General features: G+C 39.3%; 2 protein-coding genes across 4 annotated transcripts in view; both read left to right on the plus strand.

The window, feature by feature from the left end:
• Window positions 1–17,518, plus strand: part of LOC105147634 (ribosomal RNA-processing protein 7 homolog A) — a 49,628-nt gene that overhangs the window by 31,055 nt on the left and 1,055 nt on the right. The window lies entirely within an intron of this gene.
• Window positions 1–17,518, plus strand: part of usp (retinoid X receptor ultraspiracle) — a 102,475-nt gene that overhangs the window by 25,987 nt on the left and 58,970 nt on the right. The gene's annotated exons all lie outside the window — the stretch shown is intronic.

Here is a 17,518-nt window from a genome sequence, read left to right on the forward strand (position 1 = left end):
GAACACGTAATAAACTTTAAAGCTGAAAAGACGGTTCGGCATGCACCAAGAGAGTGCAGAGGCCCACAAGCGGCGAGTAGGTGGCTAACCTTGACGACCACTTGCAAGCGAGCTACACGTACACGAGCGTGCGCAAATAAACGTGCCGATGACGGTGGTGGTGATGATGTTGGTGGTGGTGGTGGCGGCGACGACGGCTGAATGCCAGGGTGTGTGTTTCCTCGCGTGATGGCCGTAGTAGATGTGTCGTGGTGTGGTTGGTCGGCTGGTTCGCCGGCATATGGGCCAAAGGCACACTGGCCTGCCATCGACGATGCAAAAACCGACCAACTTCCTCAACCCTCCACGGCCCGGCATGCCTGCCTTCGGATCAGTATCATAACATGCACTTGCCTCGTACTAACATGACCGTCACGCGGACGCTTTTACCAAGCGTATCTCAGAAATCTGCGGCGAATATTGTTATTATTATCTCAATATTGTTATCTGATCTGCGTTGAGAGATTATTTGCTCGGTCAGTATCTCTCTGACGATGATTATTTATAGCTAGATACAGATCTGAAAAGAATTTTATTGGTCTATCAAAATAATTATGTACAACATTCATGCTAGAACGTTGAAATTTTTTGCTCATTATGCTTGAACTTTGTACATAATTATTTTGATGGTCCAAGAAATTTTCTCAGATCTCTATCTACACCATTAAATTCATAACGTCGAGTTATATCACATTTGAGTTATTTTTTTAATCATTTCCACAAGTCGCTACTGTTTCTACTTAGTATATCGTTAATTTGACTCAAGAGGATACATTAAATTTAATTTATTATTTACTATATATATTAATATTTTATACTAACTACAGAAATTGACTAATTTACATTTTGACAAAATTTTGATAAAATGTTATTTAACTCGAGGGATTAGATTGCCATATTGCTGCTTTAATATCTAACAGTATAGTTAAATTTTTAGATACTTTAGCAAAATTGTTCTCTCTACGCAAATGTGATATCGGAGGATAAATCTATTCGTGTAATAAATGTTTATTTAGACTCGAAGGCATTTTCGAAGGCTTTCAAAATTTCTCAACGTTGAGAATTTTTAATTCGCGAAATTTGCCTGCTTCCTTTTGCTGGTTTGTACGTGGTTATTGGAGAGCCTCACGAATTAGCTTGCGATTTCCTGCGTATCACGGCGGTTCGCCAAACTATTTTTTATGCAAATAACGTAGATAACTCGTCGGCCGATGCGCGCTGCTCGCGAATACAGGTTTCTGTCGGCGCGATGCAGCGGCTTCGGGGGGCTTCCTCAAAAACGAGCTCTCTCTCTCTCTCTCTCTCTCTCTCTCTCTCTCGCTCGCTCTCTCTCTCGCTCGCCGTGAGGACAGCGGGCGTGCCTAGGATGTTGCCATGGCGAACCTATCGACGGCATCGAAACAGGTGCGGCGCAGGTTGCTCGTTGCGACGCGGTCCACATCTGCGAAGCTTCTCCCTTTTCGACCGAGTGCAAAAATAATTCTAACATAGATAGTAAAAGTAATCGCAAGCGAAACCGAGTTTCTTTATCGATGTTCGTCGAGCTTTCGTAAACAACCGGACATGTATCGGAATTGTAAAGAAAACGGCGGATTGCATAAACAGATGATTAGAAAAAAAAAATGCACCGGGCATACACGTTTTCTGTAAGTCATTGTTGGAAGACTCGTCGCTTTGTAAAGATATAAAATTGTTAATACCTAAGTTCAGAAGATTTTAAAGAAACATGAATGATCCAGCGAAGATAGTGGGATTTACATGTTAAAGGATATTTGCTACTTGCCTTTGTGAAGGTACGAAGCGAGAGAATGTTCGAGAGCGTGAGTGCGAGTTGCTTTTTTCTAAGAATTATTTATGTTCAGTCTGGACGCGCGGTATGAATGGCCGTGTTTCTGTGGCAGACGTGTTACGTATTATCGAGAAGAAATGGTTATTTATAAGTTTTTCCTTTTACGTACGGATGAGAGTACACTGGAAAAATATATACTAAATTCTAATAGATATTTATTTGAATAGTAAATAAATGTTTACTTGATACAATACTTGATAAAATACATTTATTTAATACAAGAATCATTAATTTAATTTAAGTATTATTATTTTTTTTATTAAGTAAATATTTATTTATTTATTTATTCAGTTACTCTCTAGTATATACCTGAATAAGTATTTATTAAATTTAGTATATTGTTTTAGTATACATTTTTTTAATGTAATAAACATTTATTTGATACAATGTAAAATACATTTATTTAATACCAGAATCATTAATTTAATTTAAGTATTATTATTTTTTTTATTAAGTAAATATTTATTTATTTATTTATTCAGTTACTCTCTAGTATATACCTGAATAAGTATTTATTAAATTTAGTATATTGTTTTAGTATACATTTTTTTAATGTAATAAACATTTATTTGATACAATGTAAAATACATTTATTTAATACCAGAATCATTAATTTAATTTAAGTATTATTATTTTTTTTATTAAGTAAATATTTATTTATTTATTCATTTATTCAGTTACTCTCTAGTATATATCTGAATAAGTATTTATTAAATTTAGTATATTGTTTTAATATACATTTTTTGTGAGAAGGAAATATGAGAAGAGAGAGGGTCACACATTACGGCTACGGTTTATTTCTGTAGTGAAAATTAGTCTGAATTAGATGGAACTGCCATGTATGTATACATAAATGTGTCATTTACGCTGGATTATTCCACGTAGCGCACGCACCGACGTCTCGTACGAGCCCGCATCCCGCTTCCGAATAATCCGCTAATGAAACAGCGTGTGTTTCGCAACTAGCCGGCATAGTGATCTTGAAAACCTTTTTTTTTACATTTACCATCGTAATCACATCTCATTGTGCTCACAAATGATACCCGTATGTATGTATGTACACGTTCATCGTTAATAACATGTCGCATATCTAAATATGCATGCGACTGCATTGAACGTCCCGCAAAATTAAAGTTCGACAATCGTATTCCTGGTTCATACTTGTCGATATTAATCCTGTAATGATAAGGTTGGAATTAGAAGTGACCCCATGTCAGTCAAAGTTTTGTTTTATCGCAATTATTGACAAATGAGTAAAGACAGTCATATTCGATCAAGACGAGTCTTAATGCCCGATAATATTTTGTGCGAGTATTTACAATTTCCAATTCAAGCAGTTATTTAAATTTAGTTAGACTGCTTTTTTCTTAGATGACCTCAATCGACACAAACGTCGTTCTATTCTTCTTTGCATTGAATAACAAAAAGATAGAGCGACACTTGCGTCGACTATGTATTTTAAACGGAAAGCATATCTTAGTAAACTTTATTGCATTTTTAAATCTATAAATGAGCACAGGAAGAAATATAAGAAGTTTTATGTTATTATTTTTTTTATCTATTTTATATATAAATTAGCTGAAAACTAAAAGAGCATCGGGTCTGATCCGACCTTCCTAAATATGTTCTGAAAATCTCTTATACTTCAAGGAGGAAGTTATGTTTTACGAATTATCTCCACGTCCTGATACATCATTAAATGCCAACGTTTCGTGAATATTACAGTTCACTGGATCAAAACGAGGAGTAATTTGATAATGTATCAGGTTGCTTCTCATCCTGATGAAGTGACCTGCAATGTTTACGAAACATTAGCATTTAATGATGTGTCAAGACACGGAGATAACCCGCAAGCTTAATCGCGTAGCTTCTTCAAAGAAAATATACCTATGGAAATTTCAAAAGTATCATTAAAAATCCACCATACTTAGATTCGTTTTTTTTCTGATTTGCTGATTAATTCGTGTTCAGGCTTAACTAGATGATAATATACATAAAATTTTTCTATCTGATTAATCACTAAACTGGTGGTTTCGTAGTGAATAATTTGTAAGGTTACCGCTACAAAACTATTAGTTTAGTGATAATCACAGCTGGAAAAACACAAGTTACATTATCATTGTGTTAAGTGAGGATAAATCTAAACCACAAGTTAACCAAGTAATAAAAAAGTTTTATATGTATTTCTATACAATTGGAAATAATGAAATTTCATTATTTCCAACTGCAGATTAACTTCAATCTTGGTTTAACTTACTCTTCATCCTTTTCTACTTTTTAGAATTAGAAGAAGATAAAAAGTAAATCAAACTAAGATTAAAGTTATAATCTACATTGATAGAAATGGGCATTAAAGGGTTAAAGTGTACTCCTCCGAGGAGGTACCGTCGTATCCTCGAGATCCTTACCCACATCAGACCGACCCGAATCGACCTGAATCTCATTACGCGAATCTCTCGTCGCTATTTTCATCGATCGCGCCCGACTATTCGCAACAACGTCTAAAATTAACACCGCATCCCGTACTTCTCGCTCCGCTATGCGGACTTACGTCCCCGATAAAAGCGTAGTCCGTCCGCCAAAATTATTTCGCGAACGCATCCGCACGCGCGATATATGCTCTAATCGCAACGTTCGGCGTTCACCAGGCCGTCTACCGACCGGCCGAGGAAGGACGAGAGGGATGGAAGGGAACGAAAAACACATCTCTCTGACTCCGATCGAACGTTCCCTCACACGCACGCGTGTCCCACCCCCCCTTCTTCCCTTCCCTACCCCACCCTCGTATGCGAGTACGCACATACACACGCTTGCGCGTTTCGCCTGCGACCTCCCCCTCTCCTGCCCGTACCCTCTTATCGGCATTCCCTATTACCCGCACGCTCGCTCCGACGTGGCGCAAATTTCGGTCACACCTGGTAGAATCCCAATGCAGAAGAGAGGAGGGTCCTCGCGGTGGCTCGCGCACGCTCGACATTGCAAAGTGCGCCGTGCAAGGCTCCCCCGTCCGTCCGTCCGTCCATCTACCTTCCCTACCCCCCTTTATTTCCCCGTGTTTCCCACCACCTCTCAGACGTCGCTTCCTCCACTCCCGGACCCCCCATCCCCCCTCCCCGACTGAGTTAGCTCGGTGTGGGGCGGGCAGAGCCGAGAGAGGGGAAGCGGTCGACTCTCCCGTTTCGGCCGTGCACTAGAACTTGACTCCTAAGCTTCGCAGTGGCGGCACAAGCTCTATCGGGCGGCTTCTTTCCGCTCGCTTCGTCCGTCCCTTTCTCTTTCCCGCCGTCGTCTGGTAATCTTTATCTTTCACTATCTCTCTTTCTGTCTTCCTCCGCCTTTTCGTTCCATCGGATTCTTTTATTCCTCTTCGTCCTTCACCGCGGCATCCGAGAGACTCACTTGGCGAGACCTCGAGCGACGAGTTTGTATTTCCATCATCGTCGACGCCGTCACGTCATCATCGACGGCGTCGTCGTCGTCGTCGTCGTCGTCGTCGTCGTGGTGCACGTTTTCATCGATTCGCGACGGCCGGCGAGTTGCGGCGAACGAATGACTGACTTGGCTCGTAAATCCACCATGGATTCTCGGTAGAAAAGAGAGAGAGAGAGAGAGGGGGGGAGGAGAGGGGGACACTGTCGCGGCGGCTGTGATTTTTTTTCCTTTTTATCACCGCAATCGTCAGCTGAGTCTCCGCAGACGCGAGTCGTATTCAATAAGTCATTAAGACCGTCTGTCGTTTGCGATAATAACCATCGCGATTTAATGACTCGCGTGCATACACCCGGGATAGTGAAAGGAACCCGACAGTTCTGTCTTTCGATACTCTCGAAATTGCCTTGCGGTTACCGAAAAGAATGGAATATCCGCCTCTTACAGGAATTACACCTCGTACGACTTCTTGTATAACCCCGCTGTAAAATTTACGTGCGTGCCTTCGTATAAAATTACAAGCTCCATATACTCCATATATATATATTTCATTATCGAAAATTTTAATTTCCTTTAAACTGTTCGCAAAAATAAAAGCCTCGTTCATCTCCACCTTCTCTCATCTGTCGGCTGGAATTTCGTTCGATCGCGATCGCGGCCGCTCATCGGAATCAGCTTCCGCGATATCGGAGGAACCGCGCGATGTTCTCGCATTATAATTATCGATAAAGAATCCTGCAGCTGCCGAGGCTGTCCGAGAGAAACGATCGACCGGAACATCGTTCGTTCATTCGCGTCTTCTCTCTCTCGTTCTTTCCCTCGTCCTCTCTCGTAGCGCGCAACAAAAGTGCAAGTGGAAGAAGCGGAGCGTTAGCCGCCGGGCGGGACTTTGTTGCACTCCATCCCCCCCCCCCTGGCCCCTCTTTTCGCTCCCCTCCTCGTCGGCTCGCCTCGTTCGCCGACTCCTCTTCGCGTCCTCTCGTCCTCGTCTCGCCCCTCCGCTCTCCTGGCCACTCTCTGCCCGTCCCAGTCTCCCCCCCTCTCATCCCGAGACTGCACGCTCACATGCAACGAGAGCCAGACCGGCCGGCTGGCACTCAGTCGCCTTTAGCGCCGTGCATCTCCGAGTCAGTCAGTCAGTCAGTCATTGAGTCAGTCAGCGAATCGGGTCGCTCGGGAACGCGCGAAAGGTATCATCGCTCTCTCCTTTCTCTCTCTGATATACCGTACGTAACTACGGTTTACTCTCACCTCTCTCTTTCTCTCCCTCTTTCCTCTCATTCTTACCTTTCTCCTCCTTCACTCATTCCTTCACTGCATCTCTTTCTTCTCTTCTTTCACTCCAAGTCTTTGCTCTCACACTAGTGACCGGGTCGCGCGTCCGATGCGTCACGAATTCTCATCTGCTCTCTCTCTCTCTTTCTCCTTCTCTCTTCCCTCGTGCTCTCCTCCGAGTGCATCGGCCAGTGCGTGACGTTTACTTTCCGCGTTCTCATGCGGCGCGACGGCGCGGCGTCGGGGAAGGAAGAAACGCGCCGACCATTCCTCGGGATCGACGATCGGTTTCGCGTGACGGAATTCTCATCGGGGGTCTCAGGTGTCTCTGGCTCAAGATTAGAGGATGAGAAGTGTGTGGATGCGTGCTTGTGTGTAATACGTATGGAAAAAGCGCAATGGTGTAGAAACCGCCCTACCGTCGCCACTACCGACCGGGGAAAACCTCGCAGGAAGGGCGCGTGTTTATACATTCGCCCGCACTTCTCGAAATTCGAGAAGACCTCGAGAAGCTAACTCGCTCTCTTTCTCTCGGTGCAGCGAACGCGATTTGTTGTTACTCCGAGCGCGAGCGTGGCGGGACGTGGCATGGGCGAGGCGAGACGAGGCGAGACGAGGCGACTCTCGCGTCGCTTTGGCTTCTTACGCTGCCAAATCTTCGCGCTGGCTGGCCACGAACTCCTCGTTCGCTCGGACGTTGCACGTTTCGTATTGCTTATTTTCGTCGCTGACGACACAGCGCGTATGCACGCCGCAAGGCGAAGGCTTCGTTAAGTTGGTTAACCCTTCTGTTGCTGCTGCACGCCAGAGAACTTCGCGCTGTGTGACACGGCAAGTAAATTCTTGATACTAAACTTGGCAGGGCGTTCTGTGAAATATGCAGCTCTCTCGATGTAATTTTGTCGGTGTTTTTAAATTCGGATTATGTTTTTTGCATCATTCTGTCGTTGTTATGATTATTGTAATTTTTTTATAAGTCAGGATTCTGTGAATGTCAAAATTAGAAATTCAGGAAACGATCGGGCAGCGAAAGGATCTTTTCAGGTTTAATTAGAAATTTTTAAGAACTTGTAAACTGTTTTTAAGAACTTGTTAATTGTTGCAAGTAACTTATTTCTCGAAATATTTAAAAAATTAGTATCTTTTCTTATTTTATACATTTGACATTTCATTTCTTTATATTTCTCATCACAGTTGCTTTTTTTTTTTTGCCAAGTTTAGAATCAAGAAAGAATCGGTCAATTAGCGAAAGTCTTTTTAAGTTTGATTAGAAATTTTTCAAAAGATAATGGCATTCAGGCTCTAAGGAAAATAAATCGATAAAGTGCGATGTTTATGAGCAGCATTAGATGTTTCAGTGTACATTAATTTCGTTTTATTCAATTAAAATTTACTAATGTTTTGATTCTCAATTTTCTTCTTTAGTATATAAATTATATGTTAACACTAATACATTAAATCAATTTTTAAAAATTTTTAACTGTTGCAAGTAACTTATTATTTGAAATATTAGTAGAAATTTTCCTTGAGATATTAGTTGTTCGAAGTTACAATAAATGAAAATGTAACGAGTGAAAAAAAAACAGTTCTATTTATTTTCATAATTAGATTTACTTAAGGAGAAATCTTTCGTTGCTGTTCATATCGTTCTCATAAATCAAACTTGTCTCTTTTTCTCTTCAAGCTTAACTCTTTTCTCCACTTCGTATATATCGCATAGCCAGCGTTGCTATAAAACTGGAAATTAAGGAAATCAGAGAATTATTAGGGAAATTAAGAAAAAGTCAGAGAATTTTGCAAAATTTTCTGAACGATTAAAATACTTGGCTTTAAAAAAGTTTAATATAATACGTACATCATACCTATGCATTTTAGTAATTTATATTGCCAACATATATTGTTAAATTGATCCCCAACAAAATAACGATTTCCGAGTGAAATAGTAAGAATTTATGAGACAACCCTAGACGTCGTCCTTGCAGTTTCTTCTCGGGCGTAAGTTAATCCGTATTTAAAGGGTTACCGCCTCGCGTCCGACGCATTACGATTATCGGAGGCACGAGGCGTCGTCGTAACGATCGATAAGCGCGCCCAGTCGCCACAGTGCAGTGTGCCAATGGGTATCCCTGCACCGCTGCACCGCGGCCGTCCAGCGATTCTGTTTACACGCCGCAGTCGATTGCAGCGGCGGCGGTGGCGGCCGGGAGAGCGAGAGTGCATCCCGGCCGTCCTTCGGGAGGCGTTTTCGCGACCTTCGCGAATGATCGCGCGAAAGCTGTATTTCGACGGCGACGGAAGCGGTGGTAGCGGGGGTGTTGGCGGTGATGATACCGCGGTGGTGGTGGCGACGGTGGTGGCGACGGCGGTGACCGCCCTCGGCGGCATCGCGAGAGATCGATAAACGACGGCTTCAGCTGTACGGTGGCCTTGCCTGGGTCGACGGGCCGCGCACGGCTAGCTTAACGTGAGAGATGGTGAACCCTTTCTCTCTCTCTCTCTCTCTCTCTCTCTCTCTGTTTGTCTATCTCGCTCTCTTTCTCTTTTCATCATGGCACGTTCACGCGGAAGTAATCTCGAAATAATCCCCGCGACTAAATTTAACGGCGGAACGATCGGCCAGTGGTCACGAAATTGTAGCGACGATCCGCGGAGGGTAAGAGGCGCGAATGGAAACTGATCTGTTATTTGTCTACTCTCTAAATTATTTGGAGGCATCTCTATGTAAAGAGTGAAACTTCACTCTTAAGCGTTGAAAATTCTGCTCTTTTTCAAGAGTGACAGAATTTTCACTCTTTAGAGTAAGATTTTACTCTAAAGAATTTAGAGAGAAAAGTCTGTACTCTTGCTTTAACCCTCGATTACGAGCAACAAGTCATTTTGACCCGTAATGTATTTTTTACTTTACACACTTTTGATATTTTTTATTAGAGACAAGTAAAATTTGTCATAAGTTCAGCCAAAACAGCCAGAATTTTTATTAGACTTGTAAGACGTTCATTTTTCTCGCTATGTACTTTAAATAGAACATTGTAGAACTTACACTGTTAGAAATGTAACCACGAGCTTTCTTTACAAGTAAATGAAGCTCGTGCAGGCTATGAACGAAAAAGTAACGAATGATTTAACTGAAAATTACAGTATTAATTATATTACAGTAGTTACTTAAATGTAATGAATGTGTACATTAAATTTTCATGAAAAATACATTAAATTTCATATACATATACACAAATATATATTGTTAAAAATTTTATGAAATTTAATATACTTTTACGTTATATTACAATTTGAACTTAATTTCATGACATTACAATATAAATTTAATGTATTTGTAATTGAAAAGTATATTTGTGTACATGTACATGAAATTTAATGTACTTTTTGTAAAATTTTATGAAATGTACATTAAATTTCATAATTTTAATGTACACGTTCATTACATTTAAGTAACTATTGTAACTTAATTTTCATTCATTATCTTTAATTTCGTTCATATCATTTACATGTAAAGGAAGCTCGTGGTTACATTTCTAACGGTATTTTTCAATTATAAATACATCAAATTTAATATAATGTCATGAAATTAAGTTTAAATTGTGTAACTTAAAAATATATCAAGTTTCATGAAATTTTTAACAGTGTAGGCATAGTTTTTCCAACTGTAATTAAGTCTGTTAATGTCTCTGATGAAAAGATATGAAAAAAGAAACGCAAGAAAAAGGAACACTACTCGGAGTTTCCGCACTGCACTGCACTGCACTGCATTGCATTGCATTGCTGACAATCATCGCAGCCGTCGAGACACGTTCAGATCTTGCCATTAGCCTCGCGTTTATTTCGCCGTGCCAAGAAGCATCCGCCGTCAGCCAGAAACGCGAGTTGTCACGTCGCGCTTTTGAACGCGCCTCGATGATCAGAGCGAGTGTCGTCACGTGCTATACTTGAACTCGTGCGGAGTAACGACAGGCGCAATGACTTCTCTAGCCGCGTATCGCGGTCTGTATCGCGCGATTGAATACTCACGTGCTTCGCGAAATTTTACACTCCGCTCGACGCCTCGTGCCTCGCGCATTAAATTCGACTCCGATCGAGAAGTTCAACTTTACACTGCTTACGTTCGTTTCTATTTCATTGTAAACTAACTTCAATCTTGGTTTATTTTACTCTATTTTTTTTTTCTAATTTTTAAAACTAGAAAGCAAGTTAAATCGACATTAAAGTTACTGTATTAATAGATCTGTATTAATAGAAATAGATATTATTGTGGTTATTATACTTCGTTTTCTCTATTGAGACAATAAATACATATAGAAACTTATTTTCCAAGATAATCGAAAGTATCCGAAAGATTATTATATAACTTTTTTCATAAAACAGATAAAAATTGATTACCACTTGAAAATAAAGTTAGACAGATTTCAATAGATATGGAAATTGTATACTTACGAACATATTAGGATATGTTGAATTATTTAAATTGGCATCGCTCCAAATTTATTAAGAAATACGTGACGTACAGTACACGTCATGTAACACTGTTTACCATTGCGCTTTTTGAACGACTCAGTGAATCTGTCATATATGTATGTGTGTGTGTGTGCGTGTGTGTGTGTGTGGGCGTGTTTTCTACTCAATCTACGTGAATAACGACAGCCAGCCCGATGACTTCTCGTTGCGCGCCGCCGTCCGTCGCATGCATCTTCTACGGGCGCTATACATATCGCAATTGTTGAAAATTCAATAAGCTGTCCCGCAGACAGCACGCGGGCTCGCATTGTGGAAAATCAATGGCTTCGAGATGACATTCAATGCGCGTGTCGCACACATGCACACAAAGTCGAACCGCCGCACGAATCGCGGACGTGTATCGTCGTTGTCTATGAAAGCCTCGTTTTCACGTGACATCAATGTGTGACCCCAAATGTCACGATATTTATGCTAATAATAGTCTACGACATTACTCATCAGCATTCACAGAGTAAAACTTGCGTCTTTTAAATATAAATGAATTGCAACCATTGACGCGATGGTGATTTCACTTTCAAAGGATAAAAACTTCAGTAAAAATATATTCTATTGTATCTATCACGAAAATTCGACTTGGGTCTAATTGATAATACTACCTCGTCATGTTTCCCGAAGGAAAAAACCGCGATCATCCCTTTCACGTCAATGTTCTTTTCAAATGTCGAGTGAAAACGAGGTATTACCTTGCACGGCTCGATTGCGAAATAGACAAAATTCACGTGTGCGTGTTGCGATGTAAAAAAAAATTCTTTCCAAATAATGTTCATGATCTACTTTTTAAAAGAATTGAGTAATACATAAAAGAAAATCTTTGATTTATTGCATTTATTTTAGGAAAATTTCTCGACGATGAAATTTATAGTTGTAATATAAATTATTCGCAGTAAATTCTCTCACTAAACTCGAGCGATTCAATCGAGTAGCCAAATCTGCATCCCATTGGCGGCGCATGAAAGAGATTGCGTCTATCGCACGTCATGCATAAAATATAGCCTCCTCTATAACCACGGCATATTTTTGCCGTTGACCTGTGCAGGATACCAGAATTAACGTGACCGATCGATAGTTTCGCAGGACGATATTACCGTTCACTCGCTTTCTCGCACGTTCTATAATAACATTATCGATCATCCTCGTCTTTTAATTACGTCAGCCTATCATTGGCTTCAGAAATATATCGCTTTTATTGATAATGCATATAATACGTCACTCTTGGCTGTGACGTGAAAAGGCATATCGACCATCTCTATTTTTTTTGTGTGTGACGCTCGAAGAAATTTAATCGCAACACGCACACATACATAGAGAGACGATTTCGACTCTTCGACATTTTAAGATATTTTTGTTCATATTCTTTATTTGGTTGCTTCTTCACAATTCTGTAAAGTCGTCAAATATAAGAATATCTCTTGCATTTATCTGCGAGCTTGAATCTCAGGTTTCGTTTGAATTAATATATAAACTTTGTTGCATTTGTAACGCATTTAAGTCACTTTATCGTCCAGCTCTTTTAAGATTTTTAATCGGAAATAGTCACTCGATTTTTTTACGTATATAAACAATTGCCTAGTATTTTTACATTTTAATTAAAATCACTAATTATTTATTAACAATCTAATGTATATTATTGATTGCTTTCCGATTTATTAGTATTTGAAGACATTAAGTATTTAGATTTAATTACAACTTTTTCCTTTCTTCTCAGGAAAAAAGTAAGTGGAAGTCAAACGAACATTAAACGAATTAATCACGTCAAGTAACTTATGTGTGACAACATTTCTAAAAAAAATAAAGATTTAATTAATATAACGCTTTTCTATTGCGAATTTTCGATCTATTGGGATTGCATATCTAAAAGTTCTTAATAAATAGTTATTGAAAGAGAAAGAAAAATATTAAACAATATCTATACAAAAGAACATTTTACAACAATTCACATCTTTCCACCGCTGGGATATAAAATACCTCAATTAACTATTCCCGAGTTAAGGGACCTGTAATTTTCAACGACGATTGTATCGTAAAGCTTGATTTTATTTCGCTCAAGCCACAACACGATTTGGATCGCACAGTTCTCGTCGACGAATCCATATAGCACCCGGTATCGATCTGCTATTCGCTATAGCTCAGGTCGGGCGCAGTCTTGGCGTTAACCTTGAACTTTAACCTCGACATGAGCGATCGCGCTTGCTGTATTGCAATCCACCCACGATCGACACGGATGACTGATTCTGCTTCATGATTGAGAACAATCGACGATGGAACGCGGAACAAACGATTGCGAGACGAGCAAGGGGGATCCGGTTAGACGATCAATCGGTTATGGTGTATTCGATCGCTCGTACTACACTAGATCAGTATAAACGTTAAAGGCTGCTTTATATCAAATATCTAAATGCAGTGGCGTAATGTAATCAATGTATTAAAGACTCATGTTGATAAAAAATAATTAGTAAATTAGATATGGCGAGTCAAGCACGATTATTAGAGCGCGAAAATATTTGGGTATAGAGTTTTTTTGTTTAATGATGAATGTGTATTACATTTTCACTCCTTTTTAAGCCATCTTCAGATATTCATAATCCAGAACCGAGATGTCCATTGTTGTTGATTAGGTGATAAGAAAATTCCTATAAGATGTCACAAAAATAGAAACTGTTCGATAACCTACAAAATGAACAAAGTTTCCACTGAAATAAAATTGGAGCATGTAAATTAAAGATATTTCAGTAATTAAATAAAAAAAATGAGGAAAAAGCTTACCATCGACACTTAATAACATATAAATAATAAATTATTAAGTCCATATGTGTGTGTGTGAGTAATTAGATTGGTAAGATAATCAACTTTAATAATGAAATAATAATATACTTTATTAAAAATATGAAATGTTATTATTGGGATTTTAATCGTTCAAAATATTCATGCTTTTATATTTAACTTTATTAATTTCATGTATAGCAGCTTTTAATATGCATTAATCTAGTGTAATGCAATTAAGTAACCGGATTCGCTATTAGATCGGATACTCGGTACGTAAATACGAGTCCAGATAAAAAGTCAACTCGGAAAATCTAAATTCAAATTATCCATATTATTAGATTGTTAAAACAATTTTAAATTACTCTGCGAAAAATGATTATTGATAATTGTTATTTCCGAATAAATGTGTATGTAAAAACCGTTTTTTAAATGATAAGTCAGAACACTTTTGACGACTCAGTAAATTGATAATCTAATCCCGACGGTTTCCACATTGAAATCTCCCGAGTTCAAATTACGTTGTATAACAAGATTATTAACCCTACATTATCCGCGTTTTAATGTAATTATTCGTGTGGATTGTTTCTCACATCCCAACGTCATATCTCAATTTCCACTCTCTTTGAAGATTACAATTAAATGAAGATTGATAACATTTTGTACATCCTTTAGATAAAAACAAATACAAAACTTTTTCTATAAAATTGTCAAACAATTTACGCTAAATATAATAATGCGCATAAATACAGTATTCATACATTTAGCGAATTTATACGACGAGAGTATCTCAAACAACCCTTCGACGCGAGTTAATGAAGGGTCAAACATACAATTGAAGCACTCGAGAGAATTCTAGCGATTAAGTGCTTTCACAAAGGCTCAATATTACAGACTTCCTCCAACTTTGTCTCAGTGATGTATTGATTTATCTATCAACTAATTCCGGAGACGTTCTCGCAGCCAATTGACATGGCTGGCAACCTTGTCGCATGACAAGTGCAACGACAACGGCCCTAACAGCGTCGCACACGCACGTGACGTCGTCCGTGCATGTGCATTTCGTGCAATTGCCTGGTGCACGTTACGTAAGTCGCGGGGGGGTATCTCTTTCTCCCTCTGTTTCTCCCGAGAGTTAGCGCGGCGCCGATCGCGAGACAAGGCAAATCGCATTTCCTGCGTGCGTGTGTGGTCAAGGTCGCGAGAGCGTGTGCGTGCGCGTGCGAATCGCCATCGATCAGGACGCCGGCTGTTATTTCGAGATCGCGACGTGACGCGAGAGAAACTGCATAAAGCTGGTGATAAATATTTTTAGAGACCCGATCGGTTGAAGAAGAGCCGTGTTTTTCGCCGTCTGGAGAACGCGATCGCCGACGCTCTTTTTCTCCTTTTTTTTTTTATTATTCTTTGCAACACGACCTCGATTCATTGCTTGATTATTTAATATCAAGTTTCTCGTCTTGTGCACACATCGCGTAATTTCACGCTAATTATTCCTCGAGGGTGTGGTTTCGCTTCGTGCGGTCAGACTTTCACGGTCAGATATCGAGCCGTATATATATATATATATATTTTAGAAATAACCCATCGTTCGCCCACGCACGATGTGTCGCGTAAACATTGTCGAGGTCCTCGGCTCCTTTCACGTAGCGCACATTCATCTCTGTCGCGTCCATCCCCTTTTCTTTCCTTTCGTTTTTTTTTTCTTCGTCTTTGTTTTACAAGCGAAATAAATTATCGAAAAAAGCGAGATTTATGCCGAGTCCCAATCCGACATTATTCTCTCTCGCTTACGAACGAAAGTGACAGTGGGAGACGCTTCTACGGGAGGAAAACGTCGGCGAGAATCACCGACACGCCGCGCACTTTTTGCGGGCTACTTCGACGAGCGCTTTTTCTTCGTGAACGAAGGCCAGCTAGCTCTAGTGGTGGGTTTGAGTCAGCACATTCGTCTTCGAGCTACTTCGCGAAGATATCCCGCGGGAGAGGATTCCCGAGGGAGAATGTGCCGCCTGCGCTCTCGCCACCCGCGAATTCTCGCCACTCTGGGTTTCTCGACCGGCGGCGACCTCGCGAGGGCAAGTTTTCCCTTTCTCACCCTTTCTTTCTCCTTGTCTTTCTTCTTTAGTCGAGACTTTCTCTTCGGATTCTTCTTAAACGCGCAAAAAGCGTAAAATACGGTTGTCTGCACCGACAAGCCTTCAGTCTCGATGGTTAACTACGTGCATTTACTGGAGTGCCTGTCTAGCTCATCTCGCTGCTTCGAAAATTACGATCACAATCAGAGAAAAACGTGGCAACTGTATGGGTGACAATTATACAAGTTTTATATTACATAGCATTAATGTACACACACGAAAAGAATTTTGCTAAAATATCTAAAAATTCTGTTACTCTTTAAACTTGAATTAGGGAAGTTTAACTAAAAAAGAAAGCTTGAGCATTATATAATTAAAATACTGATATTTGCACGTTAATTTCAATTTTCTAATATCATATTCATTGAATTTATGCATTAAAACAAGGTTAGTTAAATTATATACTAAAGATTAGTTAGGTTTGGGATCTCACATTTCATTCTGATTACCAGTGGCATACTTGGCACTGATATCAGTAATTATTCACTGATTTAGATTTAGAAAGTAGATTCAAATCTGAAAATAATTATATACACTGAGAAAAAATTGTTCACTGGATTAATTTAATTTAGTTCGTCTTTAAATTAAACATATTATATTTGACTTATATAAATACAACATTTTCCAACGAAAGAAATAAAGTCGAATTAAATTTAGTCGAATAAATAATTTTTTTTCAGTAAGGACGCTTAACTAGTTGTCAGAATGTCAAATCTTTTTACAGCATTGTTCACGTTCGAGTTTTACATAAATATTTTGGCAACCTAGCAAAAAATTATAATATTTTTAAATCTGTGTATCTAGTTAAATTTTTAAATACTTCAGCAAAATTGTTTTTTTCCACGTGTATATAGTTGAATAAATTATTTTATAGCTACAATAATTACAAAATAGTTTCCTCAATGTACACATATATATATATATATATATATATATATATATATATTAATTTTAAATATAAAACTTATACAGCTGTTACTAATATAATTCTCTCTACTATAATATCTCTTTCTCTGAGTGCCACAGATACTTGAATTTATAAGCAGTGTTGCCTCACCTCTTGGGAGACCATTCGTTATAATATTTTTTCTCATGTATGTTTTTTTGGCATCTCGATAAAGTTGTTATTATTATTTCGAGTTATGGCTTTATTCGAATTTTAATCGTTAATTAGAGATACAATAATATTATATTCCGGAATATTTCCGAGCGATTGGACGGCTGTATACCAAATCGTCCAATACAATCCGGTTCAATTGATCATGAATAACATGTGGCGCGTCTCCATCTCTCCTTTGGTTCTCGCGTTGAATCCGTTCTCCAGCGATAGAATAATTTGATGAACGACAGAGAAAGGACTGAGGAACGTCTCTACCAATCGAGAGGCGAGATGGCTACGCTCGGTTGTTTCGCAATCCGGGCCACGGTAAAAATTAAAACGCTGTTTAAACCCGTGACTAATTACACGCGTCACGCCTGGCACACTTAAAACGATTTTTCT

This window comes from Acromyrmex echinatior, chromosome 12, assembly GCF_024713525.1.
Source record: "Acromyrmex echinatior isolate Ae372 chromosome 12, ASM2471352v2, whole genome shotgun sequence".
NCBI classification, from domain to species: Eukaryota; Metazoa; Arthropoda; class Insecta; order Hymenoptera; family Formicidae; genus Acromyrmex; species Acromyrmex echinatior.